Source organism: Vulpes vulpes, chromosome 13, assembly GCF_048418805.1.
Source record: "Vulpes vulpes isolate BD-2025 chromosome 13, VulVul3, whole genome shotgun sequence".
Classification (NCBI taxonomy): domain Eukaryota; kingdom Metazoa; phylum Chordata; class Mammalia; order Carnivora; family Canidae; genus Vulpes; species Vulpes vulpes.
The window spans coordinates 5,073,346-5,084,755 of record NC_132792.1 but is presented as its reverse complement, the minus strand read 5'-3'; the positions used below and the strand labels follow the sequence as shown (position 1 = coordinate 5,084,755).

The 11,410-nt window shown below is 41.7% G+C and overlaps 1 pseudogene; it reads left to right on the top strand.

Moving 5' to 3' along the window:
• The first annotated feature begins 10,221 nt into the window (after window positions 1-10,221).
• LOC112916054 (small ribosomal subunit protein eS24-like) lies at window positions 10,222-10,812 on the top strand (annotated as a pseudogene).
• The last annotated feature ends 598 nt before the right edge of the window (window positions 10,813-11,410 follow it).

Genomic DNA, 11,410 nt, shown 5'->3' with positions numbered 1-11,410 from the left:
TAGGTGACAACCTGAGACGTGTGACTGTGTCTGAAGTCAAGGGCCATCTTGTCTAGTGGGACTGAGCCCTTGATTTCCAGGCTGTGTGCTAAACTCCTGGCAGTTCATGTCAGAACTATTTGGTGTGAGGAAAACCAGCCTACACGTTTTATGTGACTAGAGGAAAACTGGTGTTGAACTTTGCTGAGTAAGACTTCCCTGCCCAGGAAGTCAGAATGAGTGGCCTGCAGCTTCACTTTGGTCCATCTCAGAGGCACAGAAGATCCTTGACAGCCAGACTCAGTGGAAGAGTGCAGGGACAAGGCCAGGCACCTAGCGATTTTGACAGCTACAACTGCTCTGTTGTGCTAATGGGCTTCTCTTAATGCAGAGAGATCAGCTTTGCAATTTGCTCCACAGCTCTGGGCCAGCTTTGCAGAGGCCTTATTGCTCCCACTCAGGCCATGCACACTGCCAGTTGGAGCAAGGGTGTGTAGTAAGTACATCTGTGTGGATAACCCTTCCAGGGCTCCCTGCACTCCAATTATTGACTGAGGCGGCTCCCTGAGCCTGGATAATTGCCCATAGAAAGCATCAATGCTGATAATTAGAACTGGCCAAGAGGCAAATGTGGCCTCTGAGAGTGACCATATTGGCCTTGATACCTATTTAAGAAAAATTCAACTATGTCTCCATTGCTGTGGCACAATTTTTCGGTGTGAGTTTATAGCAAGTGCTCTTATGGCTCCCGTTTTCCCATTTTCTCACTCATGGCCTCATCATAAGGCATCGCTCTGAGCTGCCCTCTCTCATGTGCACTGTATTCCCTGCAGAAGAGCCTTGCTTCTTTACCTCCGTATTTCCCAGAATTAGTTGTCCTGCCAGTAGGGAGGCAAGAGGGTGGGCTTTGGAGTCAGACAGAGGTGGGCTGGGATCCCAGCTCTGTCACTTACGAGTTACGTGATGCTGGGAGGGTCACTTTACCTTGCCATGCCTCAATATCTCCACCTGTAAGATGGGGTAAGAATAGCCCCCCTATATGAGAGTGCTGTGAGGATTCACTGAGTGAATGCAAGTACGGTGCTGAGAACAATGCCGAGCATGTAGCAAGCTTTCCACGAATGTTAGACACTATTTCCCTCAAATTTGGGCCTTTTGTCAAGGGCTTTCCTGTAGGCTTGTTTTAAAATGTATGTTTTAGGGACACCTGCGTGGCTCAGTGGTTGGCATGTGCCTTCAGCTCAGGGCGTGATCCCAGGGTCCGGGATCGAGTTCTGCATCAGGTTCCTTGAAGGGAGCCTGCTTCCTCCTCTGCCTGTGTCTCTGCCTCTTTCTATGTCTCTCATGAATAAATAAATAAAATATTTTAAAATAGAATAGAATAGAATGTCCATTTAATGTAATTTGGGTATGGTGAGGCCTACAGATCCTGAGACAACCACCTTTCAGACCTGGGTGTTGTATGTAAGTGATAAGCCACTGAATTCTATCTGGAAACCAATATTGTACCATATGGTAACTAAATAGCATTTAAATAATAAATAAAACAATGGTTTGTTACTCACAGTTCCCAACAGGAAGGGGCATCACAGCACAGGTCCCTCAAAGGGAAGCACCCGGGCTGGTCAGGAGGCAGAGGGAGTAAGGGGAGAATGGGAGTGATTGAGGGCAACAGCCTTCACTGGGGCCTCCAGGGCTAGGGCACAGGGTCTGTCTCTAGTTGGCTGGCACCTGGCCCTACGATGATTAGGGCAGGTGAATAGTGGCCCAGAGTATAAGAACCCAATAAAGGAGGTATTTGGGGTAGGGACTCTGGGTTAGGTAGTTTACATTTGTGTGTCTTGCTCATAGGAAGTCACTTATTATCCTCGGAGTAATTACCATGGAAGGGGGAGGCTTTCCAGGGTCAGCACGGCCCAGATGTCAAAGCATCAGAAATACAGAAGAGTAAAGCATGATTAATTCACCTCTTTCCTCAGATATGTCCCCAAATAAAAGGGGAGAATCAAGGAAGTCAGCCATCTCTGTGTACCCACACCATAGTATCCAAGAACCTTAGAAGAGCTGTTTCCTCGCTCATCTAAAGTTCACATCCCTCAGTTTGAGGCGACACCTCTCTACACCATTGCCCTGCTTCTGATTCCTATGGCAGTAGGGTTAGTATTCACAAGCACGGAGTCGAATACTGGTTTCAAATATGTTTTCTTCAAGGTAAGGACACTATTCTTCTGTCCCTGGACCCCAACTTTGTCTTCAGGGATTTAGTTTTGTTCCTCTCCTCTGTTTACTCATGACAACAAGAGTGAGCTCTTAAAAATGCAAACTTCATCATGTTATTCCCTTGCTTAAAATGATCTCTTACTGGGACAGCCTGGGTGGCTCAGTGGTTGAGCATCTGCCTTTGGCTCAGGTCATGATCCCAGGGTCCTGGGATCGAGTCCCATATCAGGCTCCTCGAAGGGAGCCTGCTTCTGCCTCTGCCTATGTCTCTGCCTCTCTCTCTGTGTCTCTCATGGATAAATAAATAAAAGCTTTTAAAAAATGATCTCCTATGGCTTTAAGGAAAAGACCAACACTATTAACTTGGTCTACACAGCCCGCTAGACCAGGGTCCTGCTACCTCCCCAACATTGACAAGTGTGTTTCTCTTCTGATCACTGCCTACCCCAGGCTGCATTGTTCCTTTCCTTCTGTCCATGCGTCATGCTGTCTCTACTTAAATAACCTTCAATGTATTGTTTCCATCACCTGCAGATAGATTCTCACCACCTACGTCTGCATATTCTCATGGCAGATTTTAAGGTACCTTTCAAAACTCAGGAATTCTTTGAGATAATCTTTTTTGTTCATCCCAGATGAGGTCAGGACCTTAAAATTCACTTCTATGGCATCTTGCATTTCTGCTTTATCATAGTTTAATTAAGTTGTTAAATTTAGAGACTTTAAAAAAGATTTTTATTTATTCATTTGAGAGAGAGAAACAGAAAGAGAGAGCAAGATAAAGAGCACAAGTGGATGGAGAGGCAGAGGGGGAGGTAGAAGGAGAGAGAGAGAATCTCTCAAGCAGACTCTACTAAGCATGGAGCCCAATGCAGGCTGGATCTCACAACCCCAAGCTCACAACCCCAGCTGAATCCAAGAGTTGGATAGTCAACCAACTGGGCCACCCGGGTGCCCCCAGTTTAGAAACTTTGAGTGTTTTTAAAAAAATGTTTGTTGGTTTGTAAATTATATGAAGCCAGGGTCTATGACTGTCTTATTTAATTCACAATCACCAATGTACAATCCCTGGCACTTGTTTGGAAAATACCATGGTGATTTATCTCAAATCCTATTTTAGAATTTTATAGGGATTGGCTGTTAAAATCAATTCCTTCTCTTTGACTTGGTAATAATTGTCTTGAATATGTCTCAAGGACTTGAAGGTTCTTTTTCACTTGTAAAATAGTGATATTCAAAATGTGTACTTCATGGGATTATTATAAGAATTTAATAAAAACATGCATGTGAAAACATTGTATAAGTGGTAATGCATTATACAAATGCAATGGGTATTATTACAAGGAGTTAATTGATACATTTTTAAAAAATGCAGTCTTAGTTGGAGTATGCAACTCTGATTTACATAAATTGTTCATTTCATTGTGATTTATTTCAAGATAATTAACAGCTGATACAAGAACAATGAACTATGACCTTTGAGCTCATGATATGGAAAAAAAAATTGTTTACAGGGAAAGGATATGATATCCATGCTCTCCCATGCCCTTTTAAGTGAGAGAACCTGATTAGCAGAGTGTCTGCTTAACAGAAGTCATCAGGAGCAAGGTTTTTTAGGTATGCATCTGGGGGATATTAGGTATCTGGATAAGGTAGCGGTACAGAACACCAAAGCCCAGAGGGGTAACCTGATTAAAAGCACTTATTAGGACAACCTAGGTGAAACTATTTGAAGAATCACATACCTATGCCATGCCCAGAGTAGTGAGAAAAGAAGACTGCATGGTTCATCTTAGGAGAACTTACTCTCTTTGACGCTACCCCATGATCTCCTCTTCTAAAGTGTACAGTGAGGAGTAGCTTCTGCTTGGATTTTGCCAAAACACATAATGACCATGTGTTTTGTTTGGGCCCAGTGAATGATACAAGTGTAAAGGTGACAGGTACCACTTCTAGGAAGAAATTTTAAAAGCCATCATTTGGGACGTCTACTGCCCCTCCTCAGAAGCCACAAATAGTTTGAACTCTCATGACCACAAAAAGTAAATGAGAAAGTGGGTTTAAGTTGACACACAACTGGATTTGGAATAGGTAGGAGGGAGATAATACAGGAAAATTTGCTTGGGTATCTTAAGATTTTTTTTGTTTGTTCGTTTTGTGCTGTTATTCCTAAATATGTATAAAGTCAAGTGGTGCATAATGAGAGCTTTGTGTCTTAAAGGCCAAGAACCTGCTGGAAACATCAGTGAGGGAAGCCATTTTCAATGGGATGCTCATCTGCAGGTACGTGATAAACCTGTCACTGGCACAGGTCGTTGCTTTGCCTCTTCCCTGTCATCTCTCAGACTCACTCAAGGATGCCTTCACCAGCCTCCTCTAGAATCTTTACCTGATGTACCCAAATCCAGGATATGGACTCCCATTCCCTGCTTCTGTAGCCGCCCTGTGGTCCTTCTCCAGAGCACATGTCAAGCAACTACTCCTGAACAACTTTGAAACTAGATTATCCTTTCTCAACAGGGGTGGGTGTCAGGCAGTGATGAAAATTAGTTCTCTGGGACAAAAGAGATTTTAGATATTACAATGGTTTGTGGCCCTCCAAAGGGCCACAGTCATAAGCATGGTGGTAAAATTAGGGGTAGGGGATATAATATTATAGTTATTAGAGAGAGAGAGAGATTGAGAGAGAGAGAAAGAGAGAGAGAGAGAGACTCCTTAAGGCAGTGATGCTAAGAGAAGAAGCTGAGGAATAGTGCAGTAGACTCAATTCTTTTAGGCTATGTCAGGAGGGTTGACATGCTTGCTTTCACAGTGCACATGTTAGGGACATCAGAATTTTGAATAAGGGAATCAATCAATGAATAAAACCCAGGTTGGAGATCTTTGGATAAAGGAAGACGGACTGACCAAGATTAGCAGGGGACTTGACCCCAGGACTGACGTCAAGACCCCACCTACGTCTACCATGTTGGTTCTTCAGGGCATGTTAGACCAAGTCACTAGGAGGCAATGCTGTAGACTCAACTAGGGGAAGAGTGGCGGCAGAAACAGCCCCAGACAGCCGCTGATACAGTTTTGGGTGATTTTCTCATTTTAATCACTTGAGAAGGAAAAACACAACTCACTTGTTATTCATTCCTCTAATAATCTCTTTCCACCTTGACCTTTCAACACCGACTGCTGCCCTGCCAACTGCCTTGGAAGTGGCAACAAAAAAATGCGGAACTTTCAGAGTTCGTAATAAACTTTGATACATGTAAAATCAATTTTTGTTGGCATAATTTGAAAGGGCAGTTCATCGTTTGTAATTAGAAACCGTCATGAGGTTTGAAGCGCCAAGTGTTCTCACCTGGAGGAGAATATTAAACTTTAATGAAGGTCTTTTTCCAGAATGGTTGAAAATTTCTCGATGATAATGTCACTATAGGGAAAAATACCTTTGCAGAGGCGCTGCTTAGCTGTGTCTGGGAAACCCTGCTGCAGAAGGATGTGAGGATTTCAACTTCCTTCTAGCATGGCCACTGGGACCTGCATCACGGGTCCAGGCACCTCCTTCATGCCTGTGATTCAGGTCTCCCCTCTGGCAAAGGGTTTCAGTGGTGGTAGCCGAGCACATTCAGTTAGTGAATAGTGAGCCCTGTGAGCCAGGCATGGTGCTAGGCTCGCTGGGAAAGCTCTTGTCAAGTATCAAGTTACGTCCATGGTAGAGGTTCCAAAACACAACAAACACACTCGGGCCACCTTCCCTGCATCATATTTTCTTTCGTCTTCCCTCAAGAAGTCCCCATAGTCTGCTATCTTTCACTAACCAAAGTATATTTATAAATTAAGCTTCCTTTTGATCCTCACTTTAATATTTTACTTGTAAAACTAATGTAAAGGCATTACAAACATTTGAAAAAATAAGAAAAATACGTGCAGGAATAAAAAAAAAAATCCACAGTAACGAAAAAAATCACACTGATCGTCAAACTAATTAAAAGGAACGATGCCACTACTGATATCCACAGAAATTAAAAAACCAGCTCTGGATCTGGATTTCCCTTTCCAATCCATTCTATATGAATACACATATTCTATGTGCATATATTAATATCCACACTAATTGAAAAAAATATGTTTTGGTTTCTCTTCCAGTCCATTCTCTATGTATATTTTGCATAGTTATAAACCAAATGCACATGCAATTTTATCTCGTTTTCAATTTTAAACATTATAACAGAATTATTTCCATTATCTCTATGGCTGTTTGTAATCAACATTTGCAACATGACATAGGCGAGGAATCCATTTCACTAGTGCATTCTTGGTCATTTATGCTGCTCTTAGGTTTTTGATGTGATGTATATTGGTCTAGAAAAAATAAACATTCTCACGTAAGCAGTCTTTCCTCAACCTACAGAATGGGAGAAGATATTTGCAAATGACGTATCAGATAAAGGGCTGGTATCCAATATCTATAAAGAACTTATTAAACTCAACACCAAAGAAACAAACAATCCAATCATGAAATGGGCAAAAGACATGAAGAGAAATCTCACAGAGGAAGACATGGACATGGCCAACATGCACATGAGAAAATGCTCTGCATCACTTGCCATCAGGGAAATACAAATCAAAACCACAATGAGATCCCACCTCACACCAGTGAGAATGGGGAAAATTAACAAGGCAGGAAACCACAAATGTTGGAGAGGATGCGGAGAAAGGGGAACCCTCTTGCACTGTTGGTGGGAATGTGAACTGGCGCAGCCACTCTGGAAAACTGTGTGGAGGTTCCTCAAAGAGTTAAAAATAGAGCTTCCCTACGACCCAGCAATTGCACTGTTGCGGATTTACCCCAGAGATACAGATGCAGTGAAACGCCAGGACACCTGCACCCCGATGTTTCTAGCAGCAATGGCCACAATAGCCAAACTGTGGAAGGAGCCTCGGCGTCCATCGAAAGATGAATGGATAAAGAAGATGTGGTTTATGTACACAATGGAATATTCCTCAGTGAATAGAAACGACAAATACCCTCCATTTGCTTCAACGTGGATGGAACTGGAGGGTATTATGCTGAGTGAAATAAGTCAGTCGGAAAAGGACAAATATTATATGGTCTCATTCATTTGGGGAATAAAAATAATAGTGAAAGGGAATATAAGGGGAGGGAGAAGAAATGTGTGGGAAATATCAGTGAGGGTGACAAAACATGAGAGATACCTAACTCTGGGAAATGAACAAGGGGTGGTGGAAGGGGAGGTGGGGGGGTGGGGGTGACTGGGTGATGGGCACTGAGGGGGGCACTTGACGGGATGAGCACTGGGTGTTATGCTATATGTTGGCAAATTGAACTCCAATAAAAAAAAAATAAGCAGTCTTTCCTTTTATTTTCTTTACATAGACTCTCAGAAATAAGATTACCAGAACAACATTAGCATGGTTTTTCAAGTAAAAAATAATTTTCGAAAAGAAATGTACACTAACAGTGGCATAGCTATCCCACATTTACCAGAACCCAGTTCTCTACTTATTGAAAACAAATACACACAAAACAAAAACAACTTTTTTTAATAGTGAATGATATTTTAATCCTATATTTTTTGTTAATCAAAGAGATTTGCTATTTACTAGATCCCTAGATCAGCAGAAGCGGATTGGGTTATTTACAGAAAGTTGAGATAATTATTAATTATTAACAATTACAATTATATAAATCATTGACATTTCACTTAGAGATTTTCTCAAGATTAAACATGATTTCTATTTGGCTTTTTAAATCATTGAAAATAACTCCAGGATCCCTCTTAGTAATTTCCCGACCACCGCATGTGATCTTGCTGGGGGGCCACACAGGTATGACATTCTACGCTCATAGACTCTTTGAGCTGGAAGGAGCATCATACACCAATCTGTTTCATGGCATTTATTTTAAACATCAAGAAACCGACATTTCAAATGAACCAGAGTGTTAGGGACAAAAGGGCCCACTCGGATCCCTGACAGTCGCTAAGTTGCTAAGCGATCTTTATTTTTTCTTTCTCTCTCTTCCTGGAAACACTCTACTAATCGTGATTTCAGCAGTTTGCCAGCAATAGCTCTGCGGTCATAGATCCTATGCTTCAAGGTGTCCCACCCAGAAAGGAGCTGCAACACTTTCTCTTTGCATGTGTCCCCTGGGGTTTGTATCCGTTTCCACAGATGTGTCCAAAGGTCAAGCCAAATATTTTGTCAACATATATACATTAATTTTTTTTAATTTTTATTTATTTTATGATAGTCACAGAAAGAGAGAGAGAGAGAGAGAGAGGCAGAGACACAGGCAGAAGGAGAAGCAGGCTCCATGCACCAGGAGCCCGATGTGGGATTCGATCCCGGGTCTCCAGGATTGTGCCCTGGGCCAAAGGCAGGCGCCAAACCACTGAGCCACCCAGGGATCCCCGACATATATACATTTAAAAAATAAATTTAGGCCTATAGAATTCTTCCAATTTAATGTATTGTGTGAAAACCCTAAGTATGTCTCTTTATATGAAATTTCAGCTCCAGGATCGGAGAAATTTCCCAGAGTTTTTTCTCAGCACACTGACATTCCAAGCAGAGTCACACTTTCTGTTCTCCCACTCCACATCTTCCCTCTCCGTGCACAACTTAAAAGTTGACAAGACAGTGGATTGTAGAGCAAAGAAGCAATAACAGTTTGTCCAAAACCTGCCTGTATGTTCTCAAAATAAAAATAGTTCAGCTAAATAAAATCCTATAACATTCATTTAAAATAGATAACTTCTCTCTTCTTGTACTTCTGAGAGTAGCAGGGAACATTTCAGAGAACTTCTGTTGGTTAAGATCATACTCACTAGCAGGTAGCTTAACAGTGAAGAAGCTGCAATTTGGAAGAACGCCTTTGAGTTCCAATCTAAACCGTCCACTCTTCGAACTTGTGAAAATTGTTCTACTTCTTCATATTTAAGTCAAGGCTGGGTTTATTGCCCACTGAATGTGAGAAACAACTGGATTCCTGCAACTAACATGCTTAGCACTGAATCTGTCCAAACAGCACTGAGGGCTCCTGAAAGTGTAACTCATCGTAATGGTTGTCTTTCCATTACACGTGCACAAACACACACACACACTCTCCCACACACCTCTGCCTCCATCCCAACCCAAAGTTTTTCTCACTTCCTAAATCAGCTGTCTCTTTTCTTCCTTTGAACTGCAGCCCCCATGACAGTAAGTCAGCAGACTCAAAAATGAATGGAATTGTCCCCCATAAAATTCAAATGATGGCATCTGACCTCTATGATGATTATGTTTGAAATATTTTTTAACGTTTAAAAAATAGGGATCCCTGGGTGGCGCAGCGGTTTAGCGCCTGCCTTTGGCCCAGGGCGCGATCCTGGGGACCCGGGATCGAGTCCCATGTTGGGCTCCCGGTGCATGGAGCCTGCTTCTCCCTCTGCCTGTGTCTCTGCCTCGCTCTCTGTCTCTCTCTCTGTGACTATCATAAATAAATAAAAATTTAAAAAACTAAATAAAAAACTAAATAAAATAAAATTTAAAAAATAGAAGATTGTAGGGCGCCTGCATGGCACAATTGATTATGTTTGGACTCTTGATTTTGGCTCAGGTCCTGATCTCAGGGTCATGAGATCAAGCCTTAAGTCAGGCTCTCTGCTTATCGAGGAGTCTGCTTCTCTATCTCCCTCTCCCTCTGTCTCTCCTGCCTGTGTTCTCTTTCTCCCTCTCAAATAAATGAATACATACATACATACATAATAAATAAATAAATCTTAAAAAAAAAACATAGACAATTGAGTCCACAGGATGAGTACAAGACAACTTAAAAAACGAACAAAAAGGTTTGGAAAAAAGAGTCAAATAAATTTGTGAAAGTGGAAACCTGCCATCATTAAAGTACATACATACACACATGCATAAAAATTATAAAAACATGAGCTAAAGAGCAAACCTTCCAATACGGCATTGAAAGGAGAGTGTGTCTCTTCCTTCCATGCTGCTTGAAGCTTGGCCACCGTCATGAACGACACGGTAATAGTCCAGACCAGGAAGTTCATGACCAACCTACTGCTTCAGGAGAAACAGATGGTCATCGATGTTCTTCACCCCAGGAAGGCAGAAATTCGGGAAAAACTAGGCAAAATGTACAAGACCACACCAGATGTCATATTTGTTTGTTTGTTTGTTTTTATAAATTCATTTTTTATAGGTGTTCAATTTGTCAACATATAGAATAACACCCAGTGCTCATCCCGTCAAGTGCCCATATTTGTATTTGGATTCAGAACCCATTTTGGTGGTGGCAAGACAACTCACTTTGGCAGTTTTATGATTTATGATTCCTTGGATTACGCAAAGAAAAATGAACCCAAACATAAACTTGCAAGACATGGCCTGTATGAGAAGAAAAAGACATCAAGAAAAACAGTTCAAAGAACGCAAAAGCAGAATGAAGAAAGTCAGGGGGACTGCAAAAGCCAACGTTGGTGCTGGCAAAAAGTGAGCTGGAGATTGGACAACAGAAGGAGTAAAGATTCTGCAGTGGCTTTATCTGTGGTGATTGTGCAGATTTTTCATGAGAGGATTAATAAACTAAGAATGTTAAAAAAAAAAAAATAGAGTGTGTGAATAAACCACCCAGAATTTACTGTCACAACAGTACAGAATATAGAAGAAACTTGAAGTTTTGATCGTGGATCAAAAAAGATGAAAGAGAATCCTAAATCCTGATTCCTTTCCATTTTTTTTTCCTCCCTTCTCCTCATCCTCCTCCTTTGCCATCACCTATTACCCCATTAACTACTTTTCGCTGACCTTTTATATTCTGTGCAATACTTTTAAGTGTATTATCTCCCTGGATCTTCACAGTAAAATCTTTGAGATAATTGGTTTTAGAATTGTTACCCCATTTGACAGATGAATTAACTGCCACTCCAAGAAGACAGTAACAGAAAGTGCCAGGAAAAAGCCTACTTTTGGGTATTCAAAACCTAATTTTATGCATGACTCTGGATGAGACAAACATGCTGTGGGTCACTCTGCTCATGTTTCTCAAGAGGAGCCAAGGCTCCCTTTCTTCAGGACTGCTTTGAAGATGAAGTGTGATGAGCACAGAACTGCAGAGAGCGGTGCAAATCTTACCATGACTCCTTGCTAAGGGACCTCCTGGGCGCGAGTGTTGTACTGTGAAGTGTTACAATGATGAAGT